The sequence below is a fragment of the Fundulus heteroclitus genome, unplaced genomic scaffold (assembly GCF_011125445.2).
Source record: "Fundulus heteroclitus isolate FHET01 unplaced genomic scaffold, MU-UCD_Fhet_4.1 scaffold_103, whole genome shotgun sequence".
Lineage (NCBI taxonomy): Eukaryota > Metazoa > Chordata > Actinopteri > Cyprinodontiformes > Fundulidae > Fundulus > Fundulus heteroclitus.
The window spans coordinates 75,070-98,650 of record NW_023396499.1 but is presented as its reverse complement, the minus strand read 5'-3'; the positions used below and the strand labels follow the sequence as shown (position 1 = coordinate 98,650).

The 23,581-nt window shown below is 38.4% G+C and overlaps 1 long non-coding RNA gene across 1 annotated transcript; it reads right to left on the bottom strand.

Moving 5' to 3' along the window:
- Positions 1-13,589: 13,589 nt before the first annotated feature.
- LOC118558151 lies at positions 13,590-15,852 on the bottom strand. Its single transcript, XR_004928176.1, has 2 exons — positions 15,447-15,852; positions 13,590-15,370 (listed from the first exon to the last, which is right to left on the bottom strand). It is a non-coding gene; the product is annotated as an uncharacterized LOC118558151 (long non-coding RNA).
- Positions 15,853-23,581: the final 7,729 nt, after the last annotated feature.

The window sequence follows — 23,581 nt, the reverse complement described above, 5'->3', positions numbered from 1 at the left end:
GAGAAATTAAAAAGAACCACACAAGGCAGTATTATCAGTCCTTTATTATTTTCAGTTATGATAAATGATGCACTTAAAGAAATAGAAAATGAATTGGGTTGTTCATTGTTTGCTGATGACGGAGCTATTTGGAAACGTAGAAGGAATGTTAAATTTATTGTAGGGAAAGTCCAAAAAGCAATTCATAAGATTGAACAATGGTCTTACAAATGGAGTTTTAAATTTTCGGTAGATAAAACAAAAGTATTGCTTTTTACTCAGAAAAGAAATCAAGAAGTACAACTGAAGTTATATAATCAAGATTGTACTGTTCTCTCTATGTGTTTTGCTCTTGCATGAACACAGATAAACAGCCAGCCAAACTCCTTATTCAAGAGGCAGGAAGTGAGCGGCTTGCTCCTTTATTATCTTCTTACACATTTAGTCAGCATTTCTGACTGCTTTGAATCCAGTGTAAAACTAGAAAAGAAAGATACAAAAAAAATGGCTTAATAAACAGCCATGTAAATATCAGTATTAACGTATCAAAGTATCAGCTGCTTAATATTAACTCAACAGGTATTTTCACAGCCGGCTAGAAAAGCGGCAAATTAGCAAGTAAACACACACACTCTGCTGTCACACAGACCACGACATTTTACCGTTGCTTTTATACACAAAATAACCATAAAAGATATTAACATATCTTATCGAATCTGTAAACAATGAGCAACACTTACAACCATTGCTTTCGGAGAGATTAACTGCATTGTTGCTGCCCTGAGACGATGCACACACGCTCTCTTCCTCTTGTTTGCGTCTTTACTTCCTACTTCCGGTTCGGAAGATTTTCAACATAAAAGCACCGCAAATTCATTTAAAACAGAGAACGGTATATTAACATTTCAAAGTAGTTTTTAAATGTCTTTTAAACATATTAAACATATTCAGGGCAGAACAAAGATCTAGAGAGAGTAAAGCAATTTCAATTCTTAGGAGTATGGTTTGGTAAAAAAAACTATCCTGGAAAGTGCACATAGATAAGCTTATTGAAAAATGTAAAAGGATACTTAATATATTGAGATGTTTAGTTGGGTATGAATGTTACATTCCTGCAGTGAAAAAGAAAGGGTTCATAATAAAGTTGGACAATTATTCAGAAAGCTACAGAATTAGGATTAAATCATTTAAATATTAGTCCAACAGTACCATTATCAATAACACCACCATGGATTTTACCTGAAACAATAGTAGATTTAACAATATTGGAAAAGAAAAATAAAGATAAAATGTATATGTGTAATTCTATAATAGTGGAGGAATATATAGAACAGTTTTATAATAATGTAAAAATGTATACGGATGCATCAAAAAAGCAATTACGACAAACTGGAGTAGGTGTAATAATTCCAGAGTTTAAACTGCATATAGGGAAGAAATTAAATGAAGGAATATCTGTTTATACGGCAGAAATGATTGCATTATTAGTTGCTGTAGAATGGATTGAGGAAGTGAGACCATTAAGAGCTGTCATATGTTCAGATTCAAGTTCATCATTGATCAGTTTAAAAAGAAATCATTCAGAAAGCCGTCCAGATATCTTATTAGTAATTCAACAAATATTATATCATATTCAGATGATGGGGTTATCAGCTGTGTTTCTTTGGGTTCCTGCACATATAGGAGTGAAAGGTAATTAAATGGCTGATAAGAAAGCTAAAGAGTCGATAAATAAAAGTAAGAGTGATTAAGAATAGACATGGGTAAATCAGAGGTTCAAAGTATTATGCTGCCATCTTGTGGTCAAAAATAATACCCGTTTTTATGACAAAATGACATCTTTGATGAAAATTAATTGACTTTCTTTAGGGTTTACACAATTGGTCCAAGAGACTTTTTTGTAGGGACTGAGAAGTTACATCTGCTTACCGAGTTTCATAATTCTCAGACAAAGCATGGCTTGGGGCTTACTGATTTAATGCGTTTTTAATGGTTTTCCACAAACCTGATTTTTGCAATGCGACAGCTCAGGCAAATATGCATATTTCATAAAACCTTTGATAACTTTTAACCCTCAAGGTCTCATCTCCACGCTGAAAAAATTTGAAAGTGATAACTTAAAATGCCTAGGACTAGTTCGTTAAAGTTCGAGGTAAAAACCGTCAATATTTTACCCTTTGACCCAAAATGGCAGGCTTCCTGTGGGTTTTAGAGCATACCCACAATAGACTTTTTTTCATAACTTTAAAAAAGCTACCTAGGTAAAAAATTTCAGCTTTCTACGTGTTACGGTTTGGCCCAACTCACTCTAGTTGGCGCTGTTGAGCGGGTTTGCAACGCCCGCTTTCAATTACACTAAAATCATGCGATTTCTCAAGGGGGACAATTTTGGGCAAAGTTTGGTGAGTTTTCATGCATGTTTAGGCCTCCAAAAAGCCGTTTCAAAAGTCCCAAGAATAAATAATAATAATAATTAAAGCCGCAAGCGGCAATGAGCGGCCCTCGCAGCCAAGCACCGCTGGGGTACGCGCACCGCCTGCCGCCAGCCACCGCAGAAGCTGTCACGCATTTTACGCGCACGTCCACTGGGCAATTCACACGAACCCGTTCGGCAGTGAAATCAGGTGCAGATCGGTTGATGCAGCAAGGAGATACAGCCGTTGAATAATGATATTGCATTTGGCCACCGGGCCGGACCAAATCGTTTGGCGGGCCGTACGTTTGACACCCCTGGTTTAAACATTAGTTTACTGGTTGAAATGCAGTTCAAATTCTTCAGCTGATCCAAAATGCTGCAGCAAGAGTTATGGAGATAGTTTCCTGCCAAAAGGTTGTAAACAGAAAAGGTGTTGCACACAAATAAAACTTGTTTTGCACACAAAAAGATGTGTTTCACACAAAAGAAATTGTTTTGCAAACTGTCCGCCAACCTTGCACTCAAAATATCATTTATAAGTTTTCCTCCAGTACAAAATGGTCTCTGCACACACAAAACAGCCTCTGCTCGACTAAGAAACAATCCCACCCACGCTGCGGTAAATTTGTGCCAAAAGTCACGTGATGCATTAAGAGTTGTTGTTCAGACTTCCCGACATTGAGAAGAATTCAGTTATCTCTAAACTATTGGGCTAATTTACTAAATGATTGCATTATTAGGTGCTGTAGAATGGATTGAGGAAGTGAGACCATTAAGAGCTGTCATATGTTCAGATTCAAGTTCATCATTGATCAGTTTAAAAAGAAATCATTCAGAAAGCCGTCCAGATATCTTATTAGCAATTCAACAAATATTATATCATATTCAGATGATGGGGTTATCAGCTGTGTTTCTTTGGGTTCCTGCACATATAGGAGTGAAAGGTAATTAAATGGCTGATAAGAAAGCTAGAGTCGATAAATAAAAGTAAGAGTGATTAAGAATAGACATGGGTAAATCAGAGGTTCAAAGTATTATGCTGCCATCTTGTGGTCAAAAATAATACCCGTTTTTATGACAAAATGACATCTTTGATGAAAATTAATTGACTTTTACATTCCTGCAGTGAAAAAGAAGGTTCACAATTAGTCATTTGGTTGGACAATTATTCAGAAAGCAAGAGAATTAGGATTAAATCATTGAAATATTAGTCCAACAGTACCATTATCAATAACACCACCATGGATCTTACCTGAAACAATAGTAGATTTAACAATATTGGAAAAGAAAAATAGAGATAAAATGTATATATGTAATTCTTTAATAGTGGAGGAATATATAGAACAGTTTTATAATTATGTAAAAATGTATACGGATGAATCAAAAAATCAATTAGGACAAACTGGAGTAGGTGTAATAATTCCAGAGTTTAAACTGCATATAGGGAAGAAATTAAATGAAGGAATATCTGTTTATACGGCAGAAATGATTGCATTATTAGGTGCTGTAGAATGGATTGAGGAAGTGAGACCATTAAGAGCTGTCATATGTTCAGATTCAAGTTCATCATTGATCAGTTTAAAAAGAAATCATTCAGAAAGCCGTCCAGATATCTTATTAGTAATTCAACAAATATTATATCATATTCAGATGATGGGGTTATCAGCTGTGTTTCTTTGGGTTCCTGCACATATAGGAGTGAAAGGTAATTAAATGGCTGATAAGAAAGCTAAAGAGTCGATAAATAAAAGTAAGAGTGATTAAGAATAGACATGGGTAAATCAGAGGTTCAAAGTATTATGCTGCCATCTTGTGGTCAAAAATAATACCCGTTTTTATGACAAAATGACATCTTTGATGAAAATTAATTGACTTTTACATTCCTGCAGTGAAAAAGAAGGTTCATAATAAGTCATTTGGTTGGACAATTATTCAGAAAGCAAGAGAATTAGGATTAAATCATTGAAATATTAGTCCAACAGTACCATTATCAATAACACCACCATGGATCTTACCTGAATCAATAGTAGATTTAACAATATTGGAAAAGAAAAATAGAGATAAAATGTATATATGTAATTCTTTAATAGTGGAGGAATATATAGAACAGTTTTATAATTATGTAAAAATGTATACGGATGAATCAAAAAAATCAATTAGGACAAAATGGAGTAGGTGTAATAATTCCAGAGTTTAAACTGCATATAGGGAAGAAATTAAATGAAGGAATATCTGTTTATACGGCAGAAATGATTGCATTATTAGGTGCTGTAGAATGGATTGAGGAAGTGAGACCATTAAGAGCTGTCATATGTTCAGATTCAAGTTCATCATTGATCAGTTTAAAAAGAAATCATTCAGAAAGCCGTCCAGATATCTTATTAGTAATTCAACAAATATTATATCATATTCAGATGATGGGGTTATCAGCTGTGTTTCTTTGGGTTCCTGCACATATAGGAGTGAAAGGTAATTAAATGGCTGATAAGAAAGCTAAAGAGTCGATAAATAAAAGTAAGAGTGATTAAGAATAGACATGGGTAAATCAGAGGTTCAAAGTATTATGCTGCCATCTTGTGGTCAAAAATAATACCCGTTTTTATGACAAAATGACATCTTTGATGAAAATTAATTGACTTTCTTTAGGGTTTACACAATTGGTCCAAGAGACTTTTTTGTAGGGACTGAGAAGTTACATCTGCTTACCAAGTTTCATAATTCTCAGACAAAGCATGGCTTGGGGCTTACTGATTTAATGCGTTTTTAATGGTTTTCCACAAACCTGATTTTTGCAATGTGACAGCTCAGGCAAATATGCATATTTCATAAAACCTTTGATAACTTTTAACCCTCAAGGTCTCATCTCCACGCTGAAAAAATTTGAAAGTGATAGCTTAAAATGCCTAGGACTAGTTCGTTAAAGTTTGAGGCAAAAAACCGTCAATATTTTACCCTTTGACCCAAAATGGCAGGCTTCCTGTGGGTTTTAGAGCATACCCACAATAGACTTTTTTTCATAACTTTAAGAAAGCTACCTAGGTAAAAAATTTCAGCTTTCTACGTGTTACGGTTTGGCCCAACTCACTCTAGTTGGCGCTGTTGAGCGGGTTTGCCACGCCCGCTTTCAATTACACTAAAATCATGCGATTTCTCACGGGGGACAATTTTGGGCAAAGTTTGGTGAGTTTTCATGCATGTTTAGGCCTCCAAAAAGCCGTTTCAAAAGTCCCAAGAATAAATAATAATAATAATAATAATAATAATAATAATAATAATAATAAAATCTGCAGTTACAATAGGCCTTCGCAGCGCTTAGCTGCTCGGGCCTAATAATAATAATAATAATAATAAAATCTGCAGTTACAATAGGCCTTCGCAGCGCTTAGCTGCTCGGGCCTAATTAAAACCGCAAGCGGTGATGAGCGGCCCTCGCAGCAAAGCGCCGCTCTGGCCTATTGGCCACCGCTGGGATTTGCGCACCGCCGCCCGCCCGCCACCGCAGATGCTGTCACGCATTTTGCCCGCCCGTCCACTGGGCGATTCACACGAACGTGTTCGGCAGCGCTCCCCCACGACTAAAAAAAAATCTGGTGCAGATCGCGCGATGCAGCGAGGAGATACAGCCGTTGAATAATGATAATGCATTTGGCCATCGGACCGGACTAAATCGTTCGGCGGGCCGAATTCGGCCCATGGGCCGTAGCTTTGACACCCCTGGTTTAAACATTAGTATACCAATTTAATCAAAGGTATCTTACTAGCTGTTAATACAGTTTAATGTGAAAAGTTAACAAAACCATTTTAGTTTTTTAAAGTAACTTGCTATTTCATGTGTCTAAGGGTTTTGTTTCTTGCATTAAGACAGCTTTTATGAAAGTTTAACATCTAAATTGGTGGATACACACCCAAAAGTAATGTAAAAGTAACACTTTAGCAATTGGACTATTGCCAAAGGAACACTTTAGCAATATCGCGGGGGTAGCAGCTTTATAAAGGAGGCCCAGACATTCCTCTCCCCAGCCACTTGGGCCAGCTCCTCCGGGGGAATCCCAAGGCGTTTGCAGGCCAGCCGAGAGACATAGTCCCTCCTGCATGTCCTGGGTCTCCCTCTGGGCCTCCTCCTGGTGGGACGTGCCCGGAACACCTCACCAGGGAGGCGTCCAGGAGGCATCCTAACCAGATGCACAAGCCACCTCAACTGGCTCCTCTAGACGTGAAGAAGCAGTGGCTCTACTCTAAGTCCTCCCCAGATGACTGAGCTCCTCACCTTATCTCTAAGGGAGAGCTCACACACACTATGGAGAAAACTCATTTCGGGATCTTGTATCCGGGATCTCGTTCTTTCGGTCACGACCCAAAGCTCGTGACCATAGATGAGGGTAGGAACGTAGATCGACCGGTAAATCGAGAGCTTCGCCTTTTGGCTCAGCTCTCTCTTCACCACAACGGACCGGTACAGCGCCCGCTTCACAGCAGACGCTGCACCAATCCGCCTGTCGATCTCCCGCTCCATCTTCACCTCATTCGTGAACAAGACCCCAAGATACTTGAACTTCTCCACTAGAAGCTGGCTCTTTGGACTTTCCTTTTTTAAAAAGCTTATAGTTAGAGTGGCTCATGTTACCCTGAGCTACCTCTATAGTTATGCTGCTATACGTTTAGGCTACTGCAGGACATCAGGGTCTATTGTTCTTCAATTTTGAATGACTGTTGTCATTTCAGCTTTTAACTTTTTGATTTTCCTTTTTTCTTCATAGTAGGTACACCTGGTCTGGCGTTCTGTTAGCTGTGGCATCATCCAGGGAAGACACATCACCCGCTACTACCATCTAATGTAGAACTTCTGTGCTTTTTTGTCTCTCTTGTTGTGTCTCTGCTCTGTCTTCTGTAACCCCAGTCGGTCGAGGCAGATGACCGTTCATACTGAGCCCGGTTCTGCTGGAGGTTTTCCTTCCCGTTAATGGGGAGTTTTTTTCCCGCTGTTGCTTCATGCTTGCTCAGTAGGTAGGATTGCTGCAAAGCCATGTACAATGCAGACGACTCTCCTTGTAGCTCTACGCTTCTTCAAGAGAGAATGCTACTTGTCAAGACTTTGATGCAATGAACTGGTTCCCTTATATAGGAATTTTTTTGACCAATGTGTATAATCTGACCCAATCTGTATAATCTGATTGATTTTGACTTTGTAAAGTGCCTTGAGATGATATATTTCATGAATTGGCGCTATATAAATAACATTTAATTGAATCATCTCTTTAGACCAAGTAAACTATCACATTTTATGAGACAGTTATCTCATTTTAAAGATATAATCATCTAACGTTATTACTCTTAGCAAGTTAAAGCTCCATAAAAATTTTAGACCAGCTTTTAGTTCCACTCTTTTATTATGCACATCTAGGCTACCTATAAATATAAAGTATGGCATGCCAAAAAACATTTTCAAGAAACGGCAATTTTAGTAATTGCCTTGCAATTTTATATCTAAGCATTAAAAATGATAATATTTCACCAATTTTCACAGCAAGATGGAAATAACAACTATCCAACATTTTAAGATTTTGTAAAAACTTTTTTCCTCTTTTACCTACCTTTTGAAATTAATACTTGTTTCTACTTCTCCAAAATTATACTTCAAGAAAACTATTGTGCTGTCCTGGGGCCATATGCAGCTAGACAGCTAGGACAAAAGTTCCCCACACAAAGCTTCCTTTTCTTGCGTTGTCTGAATAACCTTTATCCACAAATCTGGCTTTAAACATTCTTTTTGTAAAAAGACGAATATTTTCCAAGGCAGAAGCGTGTAGAACAAATTCAACTTCAACATTAGCAGTTTCCCTAGCTTCATCGCTGAAAAGCAGCTTTTCCCAGAGCAAAATACGTCAAAGATCTTTTATTTAAGGTGAGAGCACTCACTATCTCATGTAATTCACATAGAGATCTAACAAAGTTTTGATGTCTCACTCTGATTAAATATGAACCCAAAACGTTTCTAACTGTTTTTACCATGGATTTCCTCTGACTAATAATTAATTTATATCTTATTTATGTAATGTATTCACGACATGAATTCCTTGCTGTCTTAACAAAAGGCAGAACAACTATAACGTTACTTTCTATAATTATTACAGGTCCTGCTGAGATGTCAAATTCTGGAGAGTGCTTAGACACCCTGACACACAAATATGGATTAACTTAATTTCATGTGCACTCGTGAACTTGTTTTAGTTGATTTAGTTTTCTTGATGTACTGTAAAGCGTGATGAGGTCTGTTGTGGTATTGTGTGCACTGGATTGAGGGGACAGTTGGTGTTGTCTGTCAAACCCAATCTTCTTAAGCTGCAAATTCAGTAAAGTTACAAGTTTTCTTGCAACCTCTCATATGGAACTAGTCTAAAAAATAAATAAACTGATAATTAGAAGATCAGTTTGTACATCCACACCAACTCTAGAACCAAAGCCGTATTCAGCTGGAACTTATCCTGACAAAATGTCCCAATTCAGCCAAATAAACTCCAAAAGCTTAGAGGAGATCATTCAGCAGCTAAGTTCCTCCTCATGCTGTTTTGATGCTCTACCCACAGTTTTCCTTAAGAAAGTTTTGCCTGTCATAGCGTCTGATTTGACTCAGATAATAAACACATCCCTTCTGTCAGGTGTTTTCCCCCCAGTCCCTAAAAACAGCAATTATCAAACCACTGTTAAAAAAGAACAATTTAGACAAACTACTACTCCAGAACTACAGACCCATCTCAAACCTCCCCTTTATCAGTAAGATTATTGAAAAAGCTGTGTTTCAACAATTAAACACCTTCTTAACAACGACCAGCCGCTTTGACGTTTTCCAGTCTGGCTTCCGTGCTCACCACAGTACAGAGACCGCCCTTATCAAGGTGTTTGATGACATCCATAGAAATACAGACTGTGGAAGAACCACAGTGCTGGTTCTGTTGGACCTCAGTGCAGCATTTGATACTGTTGATCACTCCATTCTGTTAGAGCGCCTGGAGAACTGGGTCGGCCTCTGTGGTACAGCTCTCCACTGGTTTAAATCCTACTTAAAGGACAGGGACTTTTTTGTATCAGTAGGTAACTTTACATCGAAGATTACAAAAATCACATGTGGGGTTCCCCAAGGGTCCATCTTGGGTCCCCTCCTATTCAATATCTACATGCTCCTCTAGCTCAGATCATAAGAAACAACAACATCAGCTACCATAACTATGCAGACGACACACAGCTCTACATCACCATGTCACCAGGTGACTATGAACCAGTTCAAGCACTGAGTAAATGCCTAGAAGAAATCAATACGTGGATGTGCCAAAATTTTCTTCAGTTGAATAAAAACGAAACAGAAGTAATAATATTTGGACCAATAGAGGAGAGATCAAAAGTTAACACACAGCTTCAGTCGCTTCAGCTAGGAACCACTGATCAGGCCCGAAATCTTGGAGTAGTAATGGTCTCAGACCTGAACCTCCAAAAGCATCTAAAGAAAGTTACAAGGTCAGCTTTCTATCACCTGAAAAACATTTCCAGGATTAAAGGACTAATGTCTCAGCAGGATCTGGAAAAACTAATCCATGCGTTTATATTTGCAACGGTGCAACGGTGTTTTCACAGGCCTGCCTAAAAAGTGGATCAGACAGCTGCAGCTGATCCAGAACGCTCCTGCCCGCGTCCTCACTAAGACTAAGAAAGTACAGCACATCACCCCAGTTCTAAAGTCCTTCCATGGCTCCCTGTATATCAGAGAATAGACTTTAAAAACGTCTGTTCGTCTATAAATCCCTGAATGGCTTAGCACCTAAATACATCAGACTTGTTATCAGTGTATTAACCATCCAAACCATTAAGGTCTTCTGGTTCTAGCCTACTCTGCATACCTAGAACCAGAACTAAACAAGGAGAAGCAGCATTTAGTTCCTATGCTCCACTGATCTGGAACAAACTTCCAGAAAATTGTAAAGGTGCGTAAAGCCTGAGTTCCTTTAAATCAAGATTAAAAACACATTTGTTTAGGATTGCCTTCAACTGTTCTAGTTAACTGAATCACCACTTTTTTGTTCTTTTTTCTATCTACATTTTATTCCTACCTACTTGCTTTTATTCTGTTTTATTTTGCTATATTTTAATCATGTAAAGCACTTTGCATTGTCTTTGTACTGAATTGTGCTATATAAATAAATTTGCCTTGCCTTGCCTTACTGAACAAGACAACTTGGTTTGTGGTTTATTTGTGGTCTCTTGCTGCCACCTGGTGGACAGGTTTGAGCAAATAATGCTGTCAAAAGATTAAAAATATATGGTTTGATGTGACTTCCCCACGCCACCACGCCGCCCTGCTCCATGGAATCCACTTGGGGCTGGAATCCACAACACACCAATATGTCTGGAATCCACAACACACCAATATGTCTTCTGTCTCTTGACACAGTTTCATGTTGATTAGCTCAGAGGGGTAACATAGCGACCGCTTACAACAAAACATGACACTTCCTGTTGTCAGGGGGCGTGGCCTAAGCAATGTCATCATTTGACCATTGGATATTAAAGAAGACCTAGTGGTGATCAACTACTGAAAGTTTGGTGGCTCTGTGAGTTTTTGTGTATGAAATATAACAGTTTTGTGTTTCATGGCGAGTTGGTGAACTTTGACCCCTGCCAACGCCCCTTCAGCATGCTCAAAAACTCACCGTTTTGATAACTTTTAATTGGCCATGCCTTATGATCAGACTGACCGAGTTTCAAGCCGCTCGCTCAAAATCCCTAGGAGGAGTTCGATCAAATACCAATGCTGTAAACGTCAAAAATCAGGTCAAAATCAGACCTTCAATCTAAAATGGCCGACTTCCTGTGATATTTGCACTATGACATTAATTGTAAATTCTGAGCGTCTTGGTGAGCTCTACCACTGTACCAAATATCATGTCTCTACGATGAAGTAAGTGAATAGCAAAGGGTCCTTTGAAAATTTCTAGGTGGCGCCGTTGAGGCATTTTTCTTTTGATTTTTGTGATGACCTTAAAATACAAAATTTTTAAACAGTCACCATGCATCTGCAAAGTTTGGTGAGTTTTTGAAAAAGGTAAGGCCCCCAAAAAGGCCCCTCTTTAGGGGGGCAGAATAATAATAATAATTAAAGCCGCAAGCGGCGATGAGCGGCCCTCGCAGCCAAGCACCGCTGGGGTACGCGCACCGCCTGCCGCCAGCCACCGCAGAAGCTGTCACGCATTTTACGCGCACGTCCACCGGGCAATTCACACGAACACGTTCGGCAGTGAAATCAGGTGCAGATTGGTTGATGCAGCAAGGAGATACAGCCGTTGAATGATGATATTGCATTTGGCCACCGGGCCGGACCAAATTTTTCGGCGGGCCGTACGTTTGACACCCCTGGTTTAAACATTAGTTTACTGGTTGAAATGCAGTTCAAAGTCTTCAGCTGATCCAAAATGCTGCAGCAAGAGTTATGGAGATAGTTTCCTGCCAAAAGGTTGTAAACAGAAAAGGTGTTGCACACAAATAAAACTTGTTTTGCACACAAAAAGATGTGTTTCACACAAAAGAAATTGTTTTGCAAACTGTCTGCCAACCTTGCACTCAAAATATCATTTATAAGTTTTCCTCCAGTACAAAATGGTCTCTGCAAATACAAAACAGCCTCTGCTCGACTAAGAAACAATCCCACCCACGCTGCGGTAAATTTGTGCCAAAAGTCACGTGATGCATTAAGAGTTGTTGTTCAGACTTCCCGACATTGAGAAGAATTCAGTTATCTCTAAACTATTGGGCTAATTTACAGGGTCATAGTGAAGATCATCCAGCACAGAGCACTTTAACATCTTGTTGGGAAATGGAGAAGAGGGAGAGAAAAAGCTTTGGGTAGACAGTTAGACAAAAAGCAATGGAATTAGAATAAACTGATTTAATGTTCAGTCCAGCAGTACCACCTTGGATACTACCTGAATCTAAAGTAGATCTAACACTATTGCGAAAGGGAAATAAGGTCAGGGGGTTTGTTTTAAATTCAAATACAATACAGGAATATATTAATATTTACTACAGTTTCATTCAGATCTACACAGAGGCATCAAAAAAGTTTAGATAACAAGATAGGAGTATCTTTTATTGTTCCAGAGTTTCATATTACAGTAGGAAAGAGGACAAGTGATAATATATGAGTATACACAGGAGAAATGCTAGCAATTCTGTTTGCAGTGCAATGGGTAGAAGAAATAAGACCTCTGAGAGTGATTATTTGTTCAGATTCATCTTCATCACTAATCAGTTTACTGATAAAACACTCAAACAGTAGACCAGATATTTTGATAGAAATCCAGCAAACATTACACAGAATTCAAATGATGGACATTACAGTCATATTTTTTTGGGTACCAGCACATATGGGAGTTAAAGGAAATGAAATGGCAGATAAGGCTGCAAAGGAGGCTACAACAAGAAAAGACATTGATGTGTCAGTTAAAATTAGTAAGATGGAACTGATAATGATAATGCATTTAGCCACCGGGCCAGACTAAATCGTTCGGCGGGCCGTACGTTTGACACCCCTGGTTTAAACATTAGTTTACTGGTTGAAATGCAGTTCAAAGTCTTCAGCTGATCCAAAATGCTGCAGCAAGAGTTATGGAGATAGTTTCCTGCCAAAAGGTTGTACACAAAAAAGGTGTTGCACACAAATATAAATTGTTTTGCAAACTGTCCGCCAACCCTGCACTCAAAATATCATTTATAAGTTTTCCCCCAGTACAAAATAGTCTCCGCTCGCACAAAACAGCCTCTGCTCCACTACGAAACAAGGCCACCCCTGCTGCGTTAAATTTGTGCCAAAAGTCACGTGATGCATTAAGAGTTGTTGTTGTTCACACTTCCTGACATTGAGAATAATTCAGTTATCTCTAAACTATTGGGCTAATTTACAGGGTCATATTGAAGATCATCCAGCACAGAGCACTTTAACATCTTGTTGGGAAATGGGGAAGAGGGAGAGAAAAAGCCTTGGGTAGACAGTTAGACAAAAAGCAATGGAATTAGAATTAACTGATTTAATGTTCAGTCCAACAGTATCCACTGCCTTTACAGTGGATAACCAAACTGGAATCATTGTGGATGTAAGTTTGCTCTTATCATCTTGGATCACATGGTTTGAGATTGCCTCACTTGATGTTTCTTGATCTTGTTCTTTGATTTATTTGCCTTCTTTAATCTCTTCTAGTTCGTTATACTCCCTCTGCCTTTTATCACCTTCCTTATTTTTTTTTGTCTTCCTTGTCTCGTTCTTCATGTAGACATATTGGGTGTTTTTTCTTGCAGGTGTTGCAGATACTTCTCTTTTCTTGGATTGATGTCCATAGCAGAGACATCTAAAACACAGTCCCTTTAATTTTACAAACTTCACTCTTTCAGTGATTGTCTTTTCCATGAAATTTTGACATGTCTGAATTCTGTGATTTAATCTCCCACAGAATAACATTTGTTTGTTTCTGTTTTCTCTTCTGTGCTGCTTGCAAATGCGTTTGCCCCAACACTGCTAGCCTTTATGAGCTTTGTTTTCTCTGAAGCATTTGCTTTAAGCGCATGTAGCGACGTCACTGGGTTACATGCTATTTTTGCCTCTCTTGTGACAAAGTCAACAAAGTTACTAAATGTTGGAAATGAACCACACTCCTCTTCAATCTGAATAACTTTCCTATTCCATCTTGCTGTAAGCCAATCAGGAAGCTTGCTTCCATGGCAGCCAGTTCTGCTGCTGCTTCTTGCCTTTTGACAGACAGCTTACTTGAGTGGCTTGAACGCGCACTACTTGACTGTTTGGAACTTTGGGAAGTTGTTGAAGTGCACAAAGAACCAGCTTCTGTGCAAACTTGTTTTTATAGATGCATCAAGAGCTCTTTTGGCTTGTTTAGCAGCAGTTTTCCATTTGTCATAACTGAGCTTGAAACGAGAATGAAGTCTGTTCATCTTTTCTTGACGCAGCACTTGACCCTTTTCATTGAGTTTTTTCTGTCTTGCACTTTTCCTAAAGCCTTCTGCTGAAAAAGCTTCACTTGTGGTCACCTCTTTATGATTTCCTTCTTGTTGCAACTTCACAGCTTCAGTGTCACAGTCTTCCTGCATGGCCATGTCATTGTCCATTTTGTTTAGATCCTTTGGGGTTTATTGTTTAACTTTAGCTTAATTATCTTTACATTAGAAGTATGTAGATTTAGCCTAATTTAAACACACACCCTTTAAATGTGTTCATAAACTTAAATTATTTCTCTAGTTAAAGATCAACTTAGTTGTGCAGTTACAAACACCTTAATCTGAATAATAAATCTTTCAACTATTACAAGACAAACTATTTCCATGTAAAACCAAATCACAAAACTTCCCTTTTCGGTACCTTGGTTACCCTTAATAAAACCAACAAACAAAAAACACTCGTATCTGTCTTAAGTTAGCTGGAATCAACTTCCTTGAATGAGATAAAACAAAATGTATATATTTTTCTTAACTTGAGTTTAACTTTTAACATGTGTACACCTGACTTGTATGTATACTGCAGCATGTTACCCTTCAAGCACTTATTGAGTCCCTTAAAGCTTAGCAAGGTTAATTCACCTCTTCACATTTAACTTAATTTAAACGTGTTACTTGGTGGCAAATTAAGCCCGCTGCACTCCCGGACAACAGCTGCTTCTGGTTTGGCTAATTCCTGCGTGCAGTCGGCCTTTCCCTGATGCTATAGAGCGACGTCACCCATTAACGAGCTGCTCGTTGTCGGCTCTGCAGCAGCTGCAACCTCCGCTCCTCTCTGCACTTCTCCAGCCCGAAGCAGGCTTGAGTTCTGGCTGTTACTCCTCCCGAGTTAATCAAGGCTCAACGTCGTTCTTTTGGTTTCAACAGACCATTATTGCGGACAACATGTCTTTACATGTCTTAGAAAATGCCCTTAAAATGCCGTCAGAACTAAGAGGAAACAGAAATCCGAATTAGAATATAATGGTTTACATGAATAAAGACAAGCAAAACAATTAAACCGTACCTCATTGGCCGCACAAACTCCAGAGGAATAAAGATTCTTTATACAGCTTGTTCCCAAAAAAACCCTTGTTTCCAGGTAAAACTTTTGCTACAACAGTCCAGTGATGCTCTTTAGTCAAACAAATCAAACGTCCTCTTCCTCTCCCCACTGGCGTCCACCCTTCTAAATCCAATACATTCCTCAATTTCTACCTCCATTTCCACCAGAACCATTCACATACCAGTTTATGCCAAAATCCGCCTTTTCCAAATCCGATATAGTTTATGTTTTGTTTTCCGAGACCGCTCCAAATCCAACCTATTCACCAACTCTGCACACACGCTTTTCTATTGTTTGCGTCTTTACTTCCTACTTCCGGTTCGGAAGATTTTCAACATAAAAGCACCGCAAATACATATAAAATAGAGAACGGTATATTAACATTTCAAAGTAGTTTTTAAATGTCTTTTAAACATATTAAACATATTTGGGGCAGAACAAAGATCTAGAGAGAGTAAAGCAATTAAAATTCTTAGGAGTATGGTTTGATGAAAAACTATCCTGGGAAGTGCACATAAGGTTTTTGAAAAATGTAATAAGATACTTAATATATTGAGATGTTTAATTGGGTATGAATGATCAAATAGGAAAGCTATAAGATTAGTTTATATAAATCTAATTAGATCTACAATTGATTATGGAAGTATAGTGTATGGATCAGCATCGGAGACAGTACTTAAAAAATTGGATATCATACAATATCAAGCATTGCGCTTAATAACAGGAGCAATAAGGACAACTTCAACATCAGCTTTACAGGTGGAAGTGGGTGAAATGCCGTTAGGACTGAGAAGAATACAACTGTCATTAAATTACTGGTTTATTTTGCAAGGACACGATCAAATCCATCCTACAAAGGTAACTTTACATTCCTGCAGTGAAAAAGAAGGTTCATAATAAGTCATTTGGTTGGACAATTATTCAGAAAGCAACAGAATTAGGATTAAATCATTGAAATATTAGTCCAACAGTACCATTATCAATAACACCACCATGGATTTTACCTGAAACAATAGTAGATTTAACAATATTGGAAAAGAAAAATAGAGATAAAATGTATATATGTAATTCTTTAATAGTGGAGGAATATAAAGAACAGTTTTATAATTATGTAAAAATGTATACGGATGAATCAAAAAAATCAATTAGGACAAACTGGAGTAGGTGTAATAATTCCAGAGTTTAAACTGCATATAGGGAAGAAATTAAATGAAGGAATATCTGTTTATACGGCAGAAATGATTGCATTATTAGGTGCTGTAGAATGGATTGAGGAAGTGAGACCATTAAGAGCTGTCATATGTTCAGATTCAAGTTCATCATTGATCAGTTTAAAAAGAAATCATTCAGAAAGCCGTCCAGATATCTTATTAGTAATTCAACAAATATTATATCATATTCAGATGATGGGGTTATCAGCTGTGTTTCTTTGGGTTCCTGCACATATAGGAGTGAAAGGTAATTAAATGGCTGGTAAGAAAGCTAAAGAGTCAATAAATAAAAGTAAGAGTGATTAAGAATAGACATGGGTAAATCAGAGGTTCAAAGTATTATGCTGCCATCTTGTGGTCAAAAATAATACCCGTTTTTATGACAAAATGACATCTTTGATGAAAATTAATTGACTTTCTTTAGGGTTTACACAATTGGTCCAAGAGACTTTTTTGTAGGGCCTATGAAGTTACATGCACTTACCGAGTTTCATAATTCTCAGACAAAGCATGGCTTGGGGCTTACTGATTTAATGCGTTTTTAATGGTTTTCCACAAACCTGATTTTTGCAATGCGACAGCTCAGGCAAATATGCATATTTCATAAAACCTTTGATAACTTTTAACCCTCAAGGTCTCATCTCCTCGCTGAAAAAATTTGAAAGTGATAGCTTAAAATGCCTACGACTAGTTCGTTAAAGTTCGAGGCAAAAACCGTCAATATTTTACCCTTTGACCCAAAATGGCAGGCTTCCTGTGGGTTTTAGAGCATACCCACAATAGACTTTTTTTCATAACTTTAAAAAAGCTACCTAGGTAAAAAATTTCAGCTTTCTACGTGTTACGGTTTGGCCCAACTCACTCTAGTTGGCGCTGTTGAGCGGGTTTGCCACGCCCGCTTTCAATTACACTAAAATCATGCGATTTCTCACGGGGGACAATTTTGGGCAAAGTTTGGTGAGTTTTCATGCATGTTTAGGCCTCCAAAAAGCCGTTTCAAAAGTCCCAAGAATAAATAATAATAATAATTAAAGCCGCAAGCGGCGATGAGCGGCCCTCGCAGCCAAGCACCGCTGGGGTACGCGCACCGCCTGCCGCCAGCCACCGCAGAAGCTGTCACGCATTTTCCCCGCCCGTCCACCGGGCGATTCACACGAACCCTTTCGGCAGCGCTCCCCCACGACTCACAAAAAATCTGGTGCAGATTGGTCGATGCAGCGAGGAGATACAGCTGTTGAATAATGATAATGCATTTGGCCACCGGGCCGGACCGCTGGGGTTGTAAAGAGATGACATGTTGGAACTATATAAATAAAATTGGATTGAATTAATTTGTCTTTATATAAAACACATGAGTTGCCTCTTGGCATGACATGCACTATATATATATATATATATATATATATATATATATATATATATATATATATATATATTTGATCTAATAAAATACATTATTCATGTTTTTTATTAGGTCAAATGCAATAATTCAATTCAATTCAATTTTATTTATATAGCGCCAATTCATGAAACATGTCATCTCAAGGCACTTTACAAAGTTACGTTCAATCATATTATACAGATTGATCAAAAATGTTCCTATATAAGAAAACCGGTTGATACATATTGGGTCAGATTATACAGATTGGTCAAAAATGTTCCTATATAAGGGAACAAGTTCATTGCATCAAAGTCTTGACAAGTAGCACTCTCTCTTGAAGAAGCGTAGAGCCACAGGGAGAGTCATCTGCATTGTACATGGCTTTGCTGCAATCCCTCATACTGAGCAAGCATGAAGCAACAGTGGGAAGAAAAACTCCCCATTAACGGGAAGGAAAACCTCCAGCAGAACCAGGCTCAGTATGAACGGTCATCTGCCTCAACCGACTGGGGGTTACAGAAGACAGAGCAGAGACACAACAAGAGAGATAAAAAAAGCACAGAAGCACACATTGATCCAGTAATCTGTTCTACATTAGATGGTAATAGCGGGTGAGCCGTCTTCTTTGGATGATGTCCCAGTTAACAGAACGCCAGACCAGGTGTACCTACTATGAAGATAAAAGAGAGAGAACAGAAAGTTAAAGCAGAAATGACAACACGTAATGCATAATTGAAGAACAGTAGAACTCTATAGAGTGAGAAAATTAGATCCTGACGTCCTCCAGTAGCCTAAGCCTATAGCAGTAAAACTATAAAGGTAGCTCAGAGTAACATGAGCCACTCTAGTTATAAGCTTTGTCAAAAAGGAAGGTTTTAAGATTAGTCTTAAAAGTAGACAGGGTGTCTGCTTCACGGACCAAAACTGGGAGTTGGTTCCACAGGAGAGGAGCCTGATAGCTAAAGGATCTGCCTCCCATTCTACTTTTAGAGACTCTAGAAACCACCAGCAGACCTGCAATCTGAGAGCGAAGTGCTCTGTTAGGAACATACGGGGTAATCAGAGCTCTGATATATGATGGAGCTTGATTATTAAGGGCTTTATACGTTAGAAGGAGAATTTTAAATTCTATTCTTGATTTAACAGGAAGCCAATGAAGGGAAGCTAAAATTGGAGAAATATGATCCCTCTTGTTGATTTTCATCAGAACTCTTGCTGCAGCATTTTGGATCAGCTGAAGACTTCAAACTGCATTTTGTGGACTTCCTGATAGTAAAGAATTACAATAGTCCAGCCTTGAAGTAACAAATGCATGGAATAGTTTTTCAGCATCACCCCTGGACAGAATGTTTCTAATTTTGGCCATATTCCTGAGGTGAAAAAAGGAAACTCTGGAAACCTGTTTAATATGGGATTTAAATGACATGTCTTGGTCGAAGACAACACCAAGATTTTTAACTTTATTTCCAGAGGCCAGAATGGATAATACAGGTAAGAGTTGGTAAGAGTCTTTCAGGGAGAAATTAAAAAGAACCACACAAGGCAGTATTATCAGTCCTTTATTATTTTTAGTTATGATAAATGATGCACTTAAAGAAATAGAAAATGAATTGGGTTGTTCATTGTTTGCCGATGACGGAGCTATTTGGAAACGTAGAAGGAATGTTAAATTTATTGTAGGGAAAGTCCAAAAAGCAATTCATAAGATTGAACAATGGTCTTACAAATGGAGTTTTAAATTTTCGGTAGATAAAACAAAAGTATTGCTTTTTACTCAGAAAAGAAATCAAGAAGTACAACTGAAGTTATATAATCAAGATTGTACTGTTCTCTCTATGTGTTTTGCTCTTGCGTGAACACAGATAAACAGCCAGCCAAACTCCTTATTCAAGAGCCAGGAAGTGAGCGGCTTGCTCCTTTATTATCTTCTTACACATTTAGTCAGCATTTCTGACTGCTTTGAATCCGGTGTAAAACTAGAAAAGAAAGATACAAAAAAATGGCTTAATAAACAGCCATGTAAATATCAGTATTAACGTATCAAAGTATCAGCTGCTTAATATTAACTCAACAGGTATTTTCACAGCTGGCTAGAGTATGTATGGATCAGCATCGGAGACAGTAGTTAAAAAAATTGGATATCATACAATATCAAGCATTGCGCTTAATAACAGGAGCAATAAGGACAACTTCAACATCAGCTTTACAGGTGGAAGTGGGTGAAATGCCGTTAGGACTGAGAAGAATACAACTGTCATTAAATTACTGGGTTAATTTGCAAGGACACGATCAAGTCCATCCTACAAAGGTAACTTTACATTCTTGCAGTGAAAAAGAAGGTTCATAATAAGTCATTTGGTTGGACAATTATTCAGAAAGCAACAGAATTAGGATTAAATCATTGAAATATTAGTCCAACAGTACCATTATCAATAACACCACCATGGATCTTACCTGAAACAATAGTAGATTTAACAATATTGGAAAAGAAAAATAGAGATAAAATGTATATATGTAATTCTTTAATAGTGGAGGAATATATAGAACAGTTTTATAATTATGTAAAAATGTTTACGGATGAATCAAAAAAATCAATTAGGACAAACTGGAGTAGGTGTAATAATTCCAGAGTTTAAACTGCATATAGGGAAGAAATTAAATGAAGGAATATCTGTTTATATGGCAGAAATGATTGCATTATTAGGTGCTGTAGAATGGATTGAGGAAGTGAGACCATTAAGAGCTGTCATATGTTCAGATTCAAGTTCATCATTGATCAGTTTAAAAAGAAATCATTCAGAAAGCCGTCCAGATATCTTATTAGTAATTCAACAAATATTATATCATATTCAGATGATGGGGTTATCAGCTGTGTTTCTTTGGGTTCCTGCACATATAGGAGTGAAAGGTAATTAAATGGCTGATAAGAAAGCTAAAGAGTCGATAAATAAAAGTAAGAGTGATTAAGAATAGACATGGGTAATTCAGAGGTTCAAAGTATTATGCTGCCATCTTGTGGTCAAAAATATTACCCGTTTTTATGACAAAATGACATCTTTGATGAAAATTAATTGACTTTCTTTAGGGTTTACACAATTGGTCCAAGAGACTTTTTTGTAGGGACTGAGAAGTTACATCTGCTTACCAAGTTTCATAATTCTCAGACAAAGCATGGCTTGGGGCTTACTGATTTAATGCGTTTTTAATGGTTTTCCACAAACCTGATTTTTGCAATGTGACAGCTCAGGCAAATATGCATATTTCATAAAACCTTTGATAACTTTTAACCCTCAAGGTCTCATCTCCACGCTGAAAAAATTTGAAAGTGATAGCTTAAAATGCCTAGGACTAGTTCGTTAAAGTTCGAGGCAAAAACCGTCAATATTTTACCCTTTGACCCAAAATGGCAGGCTTCCTGTGGGTTTTAGAGCATACCCACAATAGACTTTTTTTCATAACTTTAAAAAAGCTACCTAGGTAAAAAATTTCAGCTTTCTACGTGTTACGGTTTGGCCCAACTCACTCTAGTTGGCGCTGTTGAGCGGGTTTGCCACGCCCGCTTTCAATTACACTAAAATCATGCGATTTCTCACGGGGGACAATTTTGGGCAAAGTTTGGTGAGTTTTCATGCATGTTTAGGCCTCCAAAAAGCCGTTTCAAAAGTCCAAAGAATAAATAATAATAATAATAATAATAATAATAATAATAATAAAATCTGCAGTTACAATAGGCCTTCGCAGCGCTTAGCTGCTCGGGCCTAATAATAATAATAATAATAATAATAATAAAATCTGCAGTTACAATAGGCCTTCGCAGCGCTTAGCTGCTCGGGCCTAATTAACACTACAGATACAATAGGCCTTCGCAGCGCTTCGCTGCTCGGGCCTAATAATAATAAGAAACAACACAGAAACAATAGGCCTTCGCAGCGCTTCGCTGCTCGGGCCTAATAAAATCTGCAGTTACAATAGGCCTTCGCAGCGCTTAGCTGCTCGGGCCTAATAATAATAATAATAATAATAATAATAATAATAAAATCTGCAGTTACAATAGGCCTTCGCAGCGCTTAGCTGCTCTGGCCTAATAAAAATAATAATAATAATAATAAAATCTGCAGTTACAATAGGCCTTCGCAGCGCTTAGCTGCTCGGGCCTAATTAACACTACAGATACAATAGGCCTTCGCAGCGCTTCGCTGCTCGGGCCTAATAATAATAAGAAACAACACAGAAACAATAGGCCTTCGCAGCGCTTCGCTGCTCGGGCCTAATAAAATCTGCAGTTACAATAGGCCTTCGCAGCGCTTAGCTGCTCGGGCCTAATAATAATAATAATAATAATAATAATAATAATAATAATAAAATCTGCAGTTACAATAGGCCTTCGCAGCGCTTAGCTGCTCTGGCCTAATAAAAATAATAATAATAATAATAAAATCTGCAGTTACAATAGGCCTTCGCAGCGCTTAGCTGCTCGGGCCTAATTAACACTACAGATACAATAGGCCTTCGCAGCGCTTCGCTGCTCGGGCCTAATTAACACTACAGATACAATAGGCCTTCGCAGCGCTTCACTGCTCGGGCCTAATAAAACACCTTCATGGCTCCTACACACCAGCCCCTAATCATTACCTAATACGTAATCACATTACATTCTTCATTTTCTTCTTCATGATCTTGTGAGAAGTCAGTCTGTAGGGCCAGAGGTTACCAGCGCATAGCCCTATGATCTGTGTTCACCACAGTCACTATTAGTCAAGCGTCAAAAGTCAAGTCACACGTCTAGTCAGAGGTCTAGGGCTTGTCATCTGCAACAGCCGCCCCACCTCCAGGATCGGCCTCCTGAAGCAGACATATCTTGGTTACATGCCGGTTCAGGCAGTCTTGATTTGCACCTGATGCACAAAGCCCCTTCGGTCTGGAAAGGTTTGTAGGACTCGTCCTACGACCCAAGAGTTCCGAGGGTACTGTACTGTCCACTACAAGCACCAGATCTCCAGGGACAAGGTTTCGCTTCACTCCTGACCATCTCTGTCACTCCTGCAATTGAGGTAGGTACTCCTTAACCCATCGCTTCCAGAACAGGTCTGACATGTACTGTACCTGCTTCCACCTCCTGCGTGCGTACATGTCGGCTTCCTGGAAGACTCCTGGCAAAGATGGTAATGCCTTCAAAAGCAACAGATGATTAGTTGTCAATGCTTCCAGGTCATGAGGATCCATGGAAGCTTTTGTTATCGGTCGGCCATTAATAATGGCTTCCACTTCACAGAGAACTGTGTGAAGACCTTCTTCATCCAAATTTTGCACATTCAAGGTGGAGTTGAGGACTTTACGGACTGATCGAATAAACCTCTCCCAAGAACCACCATGATGGCTGCCAGCTGGGGGATTAAAAGTCCATTTTATCCCTTTCTGAAGGAGGACATCATTGATCTGCATCTAATTCCACTGCTCAATGGATGCTTTCAGTTCTTGTTCTGCTCCTCTGAAATTAGTCCCAT